Raw genomic sequence first — 12,420 nt, 5'->3', positions numbered from 1 at the left:
ATTACCTCAAATAACTTACATCTGATTGAGGAGAGGCATTATTTAATGTAGTATTTTAATTCTTCCATATTTAGAATACTGAGTACAAATAAAATTTTCAATGATGAAAATTAGTACTTGAAACAAAATTCATGCCATCACATTTAATTATGATATAGATAAATCTTCTTTTGATTTTAAAGTATAGTTCTTTTATTAAAATAATCAATGTAAAATAAATACTTAGATAAAATAACACAGTCTTAGAGCTATCCATGATCTCTATAATAAGTGTCTGCTATTTAGATCAATATATTTATACCCTGTGTTGTTTGCTTATTAACTGCAATTTTATATACTTCTGAATTTTAGAGAATCTTTCCTTGAAGCTTACCAAAAAATTTATATGTGAGCAGTAAGATCATTGGAATGCTGAGTAACTAATTCATTTTTTTCTCATCACAGAATTATAAACTTGATAATGCAATTTGTAAATATAGTTTTAAATCAAATAGCTCAATCATGTTCTGGACAGAAAGCATCCTTTTGCAAATTTTATGAAATGAAAGTAAGGTATTTTATAATGATTTTTAGCAAAGTACATAAATACTGACTGAACTGCAGACTAATTTTTGCAAATTGGTTTCATCCTGTTGTTTAGGGAATTAATTTGAATGCACATTTTGATCTTTATGTTAGAATATATTTTAGTATCATTGATGATGGAAGTTTCATGTTGTCTTTTATGGAAATTCTGCTTTATTTAGATAATGCCTGCTTGAAACTCCTATGAATGACTGTAATTATCCAAAAAAAAACTGCACTCCTTTTTGTCTTCATGCTTAAACTCCTGAAATGCTGACTATATAAACTGATTCTGACTTTTAAAGGGAGATTTCTGTCCCCCAAAACATGATTGCAATGAGATGGGACATTTAAAGATTCTGATACTTATGGGGACACGTGGGTAGCTCAGTTGCTTGAGCATCCGACTTTGGCTCAGGTCCTGATCTCTTGGTTTGTGAGTTCAGGCCCTGCCTCAGGCTCTTTGCTGACAGCTTGGAGCTTAGTGCCTATTTTGGATTCTGTGTTTCCTTCTCTCTGCCCTACCCCCACTTGTGTGCGTGCACACACACTCTCTCTCTCTTTCTCTCTCTCAAAAATAAAACATTAAAAATCTGTATCATCAAATGCCTTTCAAAATTAAATTTTCTAAAAAGCAGATATATTTCTTCTTTCAAAATGAAATATATTTGTTCATCTAAAACGTTATCAAAAATATTATTTCCAAACTGTTTATTTGGAGAAAGTTGTTCAACACTAATTATCATTTAGCCAGTCTTTGCATTCATGCAGCAGCATACAGTGAGTAATTCAGATGTGCCAGAAATTATTTTGACACCACAGCAGGCACATACTTGACAAATGTGTTGACCATTGTTAACAAAACAAAGTGCTCTGCCTTCATGTAGCTCCCAGCACATTAAAGTGCTGTTAAAAATTTACAACCATGAAATAAGTACTATAACAGTGATTTGTAAAGTATAATGAAAGCAAATAAAAAAGTGCAAGTATCTTTGTCTAGGAATGAGAACAATGAAACATGTGAAGATGAATGATAATATACCAGTTACAGAATGAAAAGGAATGGCATTCCAGACAATGATAAAGAGCATATTCAAGAGCATTGATAATTAAAAGAAATAGGCACATCCATGAAGTGGGAGAGATTTTGTGGTTCCATATCCACGCCAGTTGTAGTGCAAGGTGAATACCAAGAATTTAACACAAATTGGGAAATTCTACAGTGAATGGAATATATGCTGCATTTCAGTAGTAGTAGTGAATGAATAGATTTTAAAAATGGTTTTACCTCTACAGAATACCCACGGTGTTTTGTCAGTAATATGGTCAAATATTTTTCAAAATTAACAATATATTTTTTGTAAAGACACATATTTTTTATCTAATAGCTGATTCTCCCCTCCCTTTTCGCATATATCTTGATAGAATGTATTAACAGCTTTTAACACTTGTAAGATTCTTTTAATAACCTTATAAAACATTTTGAATCTTCCACTATTTTTACTTACACCTGCAAAATAAAGAGGGATGAATGAGAGAAAGATACAAAGTTAGGAATCGGGACATACCAGAATGGAGAATTTAGGACATACTAGAAATGAGTTTTGAGTATTTGCTACTATTTCTAGCAATTATAGAAAACCAATAAAGAAAATGTTAGTTTAAAAAGACTTAAAACCATTTTATACATGGGAAGCTACAAAATACTAATGCTATCTTTTATTTTTTAGTATCACCACATATGGACTATTTCTATGCCATTGGTCCTATAGGCCACTTATGAATAAAATCAATAAACTCAATTTACTTTAATTCTCTGCTCTTCTAGATATTTACTAAACTCGGCAATAATTTAAGTGATAACACTGGAATTTACATAAAGAATTGTTAGCTCCCAGGATTCACCAGAAGGTGAATAAATGTATTACTTCAGCTCTGTTTCATTAATAACAACTTTAATCTTTTCCAACTATTCCTATCCTCAAATAGTGCTGAAAATCACCAAAAGCTGGTAAAAGGGTTCAGTGTGTCCATTAAAAGGGTTCAGTGTATCCATTTATCTATCTGTCTATCTTGATTTGAAGATCCTCGTGGTGGGAAAGGAATTTTTTTATTGTTGTTGTTGTTGCTGTGTGTAACCTGGCACATATACTGGATGAATTTCATGTGGATATTGGCCTCAGACACTCTTGGAAACAACCAAAATATCTTTAAAACAGGAATGTTTAAATCTAATCACTTACAAATGTACTACAGTGATTCCCAGCATTGTCTCCCATGAATTATGAAAGAGGCAATTTTGACTTAACAAATGTAAGAATAATTTTGCTTCTCTTATAATTTAACAGTGGCTTATTGAACTATGCAGCAATCCCCAGTGAAGAGTCTTATTTCTTGCTTTCCCTTATCTTTCAATAACGCAGAGATTTTTGTTGCTGTGTGCCTTCTTTTGTGTCAGTAATAGGTTTTCTACGTTTATATGAAGTTATCCAAAAGAGAAAACTAAACTATGGTGTTTGAAGGTTGGAGAGTGGGAAGAGGGGGAGTATACTGATTGGGGGGGGGCACATAGGTGGTTTCTGGGATGTATTCATGCTTTCATTCTTAGTGGTGGTCACACTGAAATGTTATCTTTATGCTAATTTGAGTCCACTTATAACTTGCACAGTTTGGTTAAATGACAGATTAGAAATGTGTTAGTTCATTTTTTAATTTTTTTAAATTTTTGTTTATTTTTGAGAGAGAGAGGCAGAGTGTGAGCAGGGGAGGGGCACAGAGCGAGGGAGACACAGAATCTGAAGCAGACTCCAGGCTCTGAGCTTTAAGCACAGAGCCCAATTTGGGTTTCAAACCCACGAACTGAGAGATCATGACCAGAGCTGAGGTCGGACAATTAACCGACTGAGCCACCCAGGTACCCTGAAATGTGTCAATTTATTGAAGTAACTAAATGAACTCTTGCTGTTTTCTATATATGGTGTTTTCATAGATAGATACTATATATAAGTACATACTTATGTACTATATACAAGTCTATAGCTATATACCCTAATATGACTTTACCTGTAACAAAAGAAATAATTGGCTCCTACTCTCATTTTTTCTAATTGGTTGGCAAATATTTTTAATTTGCAGTATTTTTAGGATGAGTGAATTTAACATATGAAGTTATATTTATTAAAAATATGTTTTTTTTGCTTTTCTTAGTAAGCTCATCAAATGACGTTTATATTTTGTCTTGATTTATAAACCCAATTTGCATATTAAAAGCATTGACACCTGTCAGATATGAAATTGGTAGTTTTTCAATTTGTTGTTAACATTTTATATTTATGATGTTTAAATATTTGAAAGTTTTTCATTTATACATTAGAATTTTTTTATGGATTTTTCCTTGTTTTTAAACTTACAAATTATTTTACCATTCAGAAAGGTAATGTTAATCTCTCTAATTTAATAGTGTGATAATGGCTACACAGATTGTTTGAGATAATTAACTAATTGCGTCAGAACAGTATATTGAATAATCCAAGAAACAGCATCACTAAGAGTGGTGCCGAATAGGAGACTTATTTTAGGTATTTTAGGTATTTGACCTCAATCAATTGTAGGGACTGGTTATCCATTTGTATGGCTGTTGCTTACATGTCTGATGCCAGGCCTAAAGTCAGCAAAATAGGGTCTAGGTTTAGAAGGAAAGGTGGACATAAAATAGGGAGGGACAAAGACAAACTGGAACCCACATTGGTGACCTGGAGTCCACTTGAGGGCCTCACTGAAAGGCCCACCTTTGATGAGGTTTGAGATTTTCAGGAGAAGCTGTCTTGGAGCTAAATGTATACCTAGCCCTGGAATCAGAGCAGCTGGAGCAAGGAATCTGGCAGATTCCAAATAAACTTTAGGCCCATTTGTTGCTTCAGGGACTGATAGGCTCATCTATAATTCAGGGGAGGTGAAAGAGAACATCTAGCTGATACTCAGTGAGCTATGGGCCTGGATGCTGCGCACTTCACCACAGCAGTGACAACACGCACAAACAGCATTGGTCTCTGATGTCTTGCACCACAGTCAGAGCATAAAATGAAAATGGGTGCTTTCTAAATCTGCCTTCCCAATTGCATTGCCAAAATGTCTCTTGAGGCTCACTGTAACCTCGAACATTGCAGGGAAAGGAATTACGGGCGGTATAGTTCCATACTCTAAAATAAATGTTTGAATGATACTCTTTTTGCAAACATAAATTGTATGATCATTAGAACTTATTTTAAGGAAAGCAGTTCTGTTTATGTCAGATTTCTTAAAATTTTCTAAAATTTTAACCATTTCACAACTTATGTCATCCTCTGAGTATTGCCCAAACCTGCATTAGTCTAGTCATCTTTTTTCCTAGTATTTCTGTGCAGATCAAGAGTTACAAGAGGCTTTTGTTTTAATAAGGTTGATCTTGGATCATGGCTTTAAAATCTCTTTTATTACAGTATAGGACCTGGCATGACTCTGAAAAAATAGTTTCTTCAGATTTTCAAGGGGACATCTTTAACCCTTCTTTCTTCTTACCTATCATGGTGGGTCAATCTTCAAATTCTTTTACATGTCCTTTGCTTTCCTTTTTTTTTCCTTTTTTCTTTTAACCTGTCAACCATCTACTTAAACTTTTTACAACAGCCAGTATAACAACTTATGTACTATTTCTCCCAGTCACCCTGAATCCAACAGTCTGATTTCATACTTTTTTCTGTCTTTATACTTTTGTCTGTCTTCGAACCCTTCTTACATTCACAACAAACCAATTTTCCTGAACCAAATACTCAATACTATTTCATTGCTTTTATGGCTATGTTTTAACTTCCTAAACTGACATTCAAAATTATCACCAATTGACTATTTTATAATCCCTTCCATTCTCATGTCAGTTTCTTCTTCTGAGATTCCTCTTTGGTCTCCAGGATTTATCATTTTAATGGAGGAAAGATGGGTGCAGCAGCTACGAACATGCCATAGAAATATAAATTTGTCCAGGCAAACTAATGAGGAAAAATGCAATGCAATTAGTGTGTGTGTGTGTGTGTGTGTGTGTGTGTGTGTGTGTAATTTATGCCTTAGAAAAGACTGGGAAATAAAAAAAAATTCTGCAATGGATATTTTAGTAGATTATCCCCAAATAGAGATGGGGTCCTTACTTGTAAAACAGTCCTATTAGATTGATAGCCATTGTTCTCAGGGATACAATGCTCATTTACTTTGCGAAGTTCAGGACATTTTTAATAATATATCTATGTTACCAGAAATGAAAAAGAAAAGGATTCAGGGGAAAAGATGTTCCCAGTAATGCTTACTATAACTTCCTTTGTGTTTTAAATCTTTGGAAACCAAGATGTGGGTAAGGATACACAAAACAGAGGAATCTCAATTGCCCTGACCTACATTTCCAGACTAATTCTTAAATACTTATCCAATCAAGGTCTACACCTATCCAAGTTAAGTAACTGCCTTGAGAGACATCTTAACTTTTGAACAGAGCAAGAAATGTAGCAATATAAATGAGAAGTCAAATCAGAGACTTCTAGCATATTTAAAAAAGGAAGGGAAAGGGTGCTGAAAAGCTTAGAAAAGCATTGCCAAAAGTAAAATTTTAAAAGCTTGCTTCCTTGGGTAACTAGGAAAGAGAAATATAATAGCAGATGGCACTAAATAGGCAGTAACTTTTAATTTTCTTTTTTCTTCTGTCATTACCCAAACTGTCAACTCATATCAGAATACCTAAATATGATGTATAAGATATAAGAAAGCAAACCTTCAGAGAAAAATAAAGAAAATGTGACCAAGAGATCACTTAAACTATTTGGATGTACTTCAAATCCCAGCCCCAGTGGTTTCAAGCATTGAATACATACTAGTTACCTCAAGTTTTACAGAGTTCTCAGCAATCATTTCGTACATCAAGGAAGTATAAGGAGGTCACTAAACCTGGAAGTGCCAAAATAAATTTTTTTGTTCAATGAGGCATAATCATATCTTTTTTTTCATAAATTTACTTCATATTTAAAAGATATTCCTTAACATCTGTTCCAGGCTCTGACCTGGAGAATAGAGGGAGATTTAAAAAGAGAATATTTAGGGCTGACCTAGGAAGAAAAACAACAGATTTGTAGTGGATGTAGGTTTGTGAGATTAAGAGTACGATGGAAAGAAAGTTTTCATGGAGAGAGAAACACAAAGTGTTGCACAAAAGAGAAACTAGTCAATTTTCACTGTAGGCGACATACAAATAAGACTTACAGAAGAAATAGCATCATAATGGATAAGTATATATCTGAAGGGTAGAGAAAAAAGAATTAAATGAACACATGTCTATTGCCTATTTGAAGAATAAGGAATATATCGGAGTGACTAGACTATAGGACATATAAGAAAGAAAGAAGGAGCAATTGTCATGAGGTAAGGTTTTTATGTTCATTTAGAACAAAATTCTATATACCACAAGGAGTTTGTTTTTATCCTTAAAACCTTGATAACATATCTTTTAAATAAAAGTGTTGAAAGGCTTTCCCCCCCTGGATACAATAGCAATAAATAGAATTTGTTTTGTACATATGTTAGGCACATACACATGGCCACAGGGGCTTCCAAAAAGAGAGCTGAAAAGTTGGCTTTTAGTGTGACACCTGAAAAGTGTGGGCAGACAGACAGGGGTATGGACTCAGCAGCTATGCCTGTCTGCCCCTACACAGTGAGAGGGTTGGGTAAGCGGCAAGTTCTGATCTATGCCAGCTGAGACCCCCAACAGCAGTGAGTGCCCAGAAGCATGGAATGGCAGAGGTTAAGCCTGGTGCCAGCTGAGGAGCCAAGGAGGCTTCTCTATGCCACAGAAAAGAGTTTGGGTTTTATCCCCTTTTCATTTTAGCAAAAGTAAACAAAACAATAAAAACTCAGAGTATTTACAAAAACACTTCAATATTCAAAGTAGTGAATGAATATGAATATCCAGTGTAATGTCCAAAGTAATAAAACTTTGCATTTTTTAAAGCAGGTAAGTCATGGGTTTGAGGAAGATAACTTTGATAGTATGGGTAGGAAGAATCACTTGAACCAAAAGGAGATGTTTGAAAACATTGACTTAAACAATATTGGCATGTAGGTAACAGTTGTATCAATGAAGAGAGAATTAACCCTGTGAAGATAAGGTAGAATGCAGTGTAACAGCACTTGTCAGTATATTTAACAGTTTAGTCAGAGTTATAAGTGAGGCAGTTATGAGGAAGGGTAGAGGAGGGCACAAAAAAAATCAAGGCTAGGTTGTATGTGATGCTTTTTAGATTACAAGTGATTTTTGAGTTCTGTAAACCTCATGATTATTACCACATTTTTTCACTTGCATAAGAAACTAAGAGTCAGAAAATTTAACTGATTCAAAGAAAATTTAATAAGTAAAAACATCAGAAAGTGAAACTCTTAGTTTAGCATTCTTTCACTACAATACATGAAGAGCAAAAGTAAACAAAACAATAAAAACTCATAGTATTTACAAAAACACTTCAGTATTCAAAGTAGTAAATCATTTTCCTAATTTTATGTTACTTGTTAGTCACCAAGAAGAGATTTTTCTTTAGCTGTCATTGATCTTGTAGCAATTTTCAACCAACTATGAACCGAGGCTGGTTCATAAAATAAGTGTATTTTTGTAAATATAATGTGTTGGAACTTGTCCATGTCTATTCATTTACTAACTTATGGCTGGTCTGCGGTCTAATGACAAAGTTTAGTTCCACCAGAGATTTATGGCCTGCAAAGCCTAAAATACTTTCTCTCTGCATCATTAAAGAAAAATATTGGTGACCCCCATTAGATAACTATGACCTAGTAATTTGTTCTTAATATAACTATTTTTTAAATATATTATAATATAATCATATATCTATCACTGGTTGTATACTGGGATCAGAGCTTAAGAAGGGTGATAAAATAAATAGGAAACTATGTTTATTTAGGGGTTGGTAAAAATATTTCCAGATTTGCAAGTATTACTGCAGCTATTATGATTTGTCCTCCTTAACTCTTCTCTTCCAGTGATTTGCTTTTCATTTTTGATGGTGTACAACTTATCTTTTTTTTTTTTTGGTTGGTTATTATTAATTCTGCTCTTGGCGTTATATCTAAAACATCTTTACCTTTATCCTTACCCAAAGTAACAAAGATTTTTCTGTTATATTTGGTTTCTAGAAGTTTTATCATTTTTTGATTTTAAATTGAGATCTAAAATCCACACTGCATTAATTATATATATGTGTATATAATATATATATATAGTTATATAGGTATATGGATATAGATACATGGACAGATATCTATAGAGCGATATATATATAGAATATAGATATATATGGACCAATAGAATCAATCTTTCTCACATGAATATCCAGTTGTTCACACACCATTTTTTTCAAAAATCTATCTTTCTTCATTTGGCACCTATTATAAATTGAATTGTGTCCTTCCTAAATTCTTATGTTGAATCCCTAATCCCCAACATCCCCAATATTTGGAGATAGGCCTTTGCAGGAGCTAAGGTCAAACAGGCCATAAGGGTGAGGACCTACTCTGCCAGAACTGATGTCCTTACAAGAAGAGAAAGAGATACCAGGGACCTCTCTCTCCAACACTTGCCACACAGAAAAGCCATGTGAAGACACAACAAGGTAGCCTTTTGCAAACACAAAGAGAGTCTTCATCAGAAACTGACCCTGCTGGCACCTTGATGCAGCCTCCTGAACTGTGTGTGTGGCAGGGGGAAGGAAGGGGCTTTCTGTTGTTTAAACCATCTGGTCTGTGATATTCTGTTATGGCAGCCCAAAGGGGCTATAACAGCAACCTTGTCAAAAATCAGTTGACTGCACATATATGAATGTATTTCTACTCTGTACCATTGATCTGTTTGTCAATTCTTAGTACACAACCATAGTCCACTGATTGTTGTGGCTTTATGGTAAAAATTGACATCAGGTAGTATGGGACACAGCATTTTTGTTATTCTTGATCCTTTACCCGTCCATACAAGTTTAAATTTTTTTCATTGTTTATTTATTTTTGAGAGACAGATAGAGACAGAGTGTGAGGGGGGGAGGGGCAGAGACAGAGACACAGACACAGACACAGACTCTGAAGCAGGCTCCAGGCTCTGAGCTGTCAGCACAGAGCCCTATGTGGGGCTTGAACTCACGAGCCTTGAGATCATGACCTGAGCCAAAGTCGGATGCTTAACCAACTGAACCACCCAGGTGCCCCTCCGTCCATATAAGTTTTAAATTCAACTTCTAGAGATTTCACTAAAATTCCTTCTTAGATGTTAATTATGATTGTGTTTAATTTGTTGATCAATTTGGGGATGATTTGCAACTTCACAATGTTGAGTCTTATAATCTATGGACACAGGCTATTTATTTAGACCTTCTTTGATTTCATCAGTATTTTGTAGTTATTAGAATATATCGTGCACATATTTAATTAAAAGCACACCTAATTGTTTTGTGTTTTTGATGTACTTTTAAAAATACAAGTGGCTGGGGCGCCTGGGTGGCGCAGTCAGTTAAGCGTCCGACTTTAGCCAGGTCACGATCTCGCGGTCCGTGAGTTCGAGCCCCGCGTCAGGCTCTGGGCTGATGGCTCGGAGCCTGGAGCCTGTTTCGGATTCTGTGTCTCCCTCTCTCTCTGCCCCTCCCCCATTCATGCTCTGTCTCTCTCTGTCCCAAAAATAAATAAAATGTTGAAAAAAAAATTAAAAAAAAATAAAAATACAAGTGGTACTTTTTTAAAAATTTAAATTTCCTATTGTTCACTGAGAATATATAGATTTTATTTTCTTCTTTTTATATTGACCTTTTATCCTGATTGCTTTTTTTTGGCATTAAACATTCTATTTATAAGTCACTGAAGGTTTATTGTTTCAATTTTTTTTTATAAAATCATAAGAGGTACATTGAAATATGTCTTAGTAATATTGAACTATACTAAGACATAAACTTTCTTTTCTTTTTTTGAAATTTTTTAATGTTTAGTGATCTTGGAGATAGAGGGAGAGACAGAGCGTGGGTGGAGGAGCAGCAGAGAGAGAGAGGGAGACACAGAATCTGAAGCAGGCTTCAGGCTCCAAGCTATCAGCACAAAGCCAGATGAGGGGCCCGAACCTATAAACTGTGCGATCATGATTTGAGCTGAAACCAAGAGATGCCTAACCGACTGAGCCACCCAGGTGCCCCAAGACATAAAACTTTGTTTGTTCCTATTTGACTTAATTATTATAAATGTGTTGATGGTTTGTCATATGCTGCTTCTATCCTAGAACTTAGAATATGATGATAACAACTTCCTTAGGAAGCTATTGTAGATTAAAATGGGATATTTAATATAATTAGAGTGGTAGAAAGTATGGGGCAAGGAAGCTGCCAAGAGGAGATGACCACTTGAAAAGAATCCTAAAAGATTAGTAAGAATCAGCTAAATGGTTGCCTGAGTAGCTCAGTTGGTTAACTGTCTCTTGGTTTCAGCACAGGTCATGATCTCTCAGTTTCGTGAGTTAGAGTCCCGCATTGGGCTCTGTGCTGGCAGAGTTTTATATATTTGAAATATATAAAAACTATAACAAAAGCAGAGGGAATGTGCTAGAGATAAAGTTTAAAGAGGGGGAGGCAGAATGATATGGAGCGGTAGCCAAATAGATGTGGGAGTTAAAGGAAAAGATGATAATTATTCAGAGTAATAGAGTGATTTCTTTCATGTGTTGTCAATGGGCCTATAAATTCTCTGCACTATTTCAGTAATAGTGTAATAAGATTTTGTAATTTACTTTTTCTCACTTATGGTGTATGTATCCTGAACATTCTTGAGTTTACTGTTATTAGTTAATAGCGTGCTTACACACTACTCTGTTAAGTGGCTATACTGTACTATATTTAGTTATCTGTTTTCTGTCTCTGACCATTTAGTTTATCTCTAGTTTTCCACCTTCATAAAATTTGCTGTATGTGTTTATATTTTTTCCTCATTTTATATTTTTCTTAACACCGAAGTAAGAAGTGTAGGGATGAGGAAAAAAAGTTATGAATGGTTTTGGAATTCCTAAATTTCCATCTTTATTTCCTCCAGTAATATATAAAAATTCCAGTTACCTGCAATCTCAAAGTTTTTATCTATACTGTACCTTTTTATAATTAATATGACTGGTAGAAAAATATTTTTATATGTAATGTTTATGTTGGATCATAGACTATCACTAGTATATATGATAATGAATAATCATTATGCATAACTTTATTCCTAAAATTTTTTGCACATGATATTTTGAAATGTTAGACTTTGTGACCTCTTACCTTTATGCCACTTTTTAAAAAATAAAGATTGAGTAGAATTTAGACAAATTCATCACACCAAAATTGAATTAAACATTCCCACCCCAACTCCAGGTAAATCTGATAGGTTAAAAAAAACAAAGTCTAATTACTGCTAGTGTAAGCCAGTAAGAAATAGCCTTTGGTACTGACTTTCTTAGGGGCAATCTATGATCTATTCAGTGGTTTTGTCTTAGGCTTTTATGAGATTCAATGATTTGAATACATTAAGTTTTTAACAGGGAAAGCAGCCTTGAGTATGATTTTATGCATATTTACCTATGTCAGATGCGTTCTATGTGATTTATCATTAAAGTAAAAAAACAAAACAAAAAAAACAAAAAAACCAAAACACAACTTTTGGTAAAGCATCTTGAACTCCTTAGAGGAAGAGAACAAAAAATGTGAAATAATAAATATAGATGATTTTGCAAGGCTGTTTTAAAAAGGTAGACTATTTTTATCCTTCTGTCTA

Source organism: Felis catus, chromosome A1, assembly GCF_018350175.1.
Source record: "Felis catus isolate Fca126 chromosome A1, F.catus_Fca126_mat1.0, whole genome shotgun sequence".
Taxonomy (NCBI): domain Eukaryota; kingdom Metazoa; phylum Chordata; class Mammalia; order Carnivora; family Felidae; genus Felis; species Felis catus.
Note: the sequence above shows the minus strand (reverse complement) of the source record.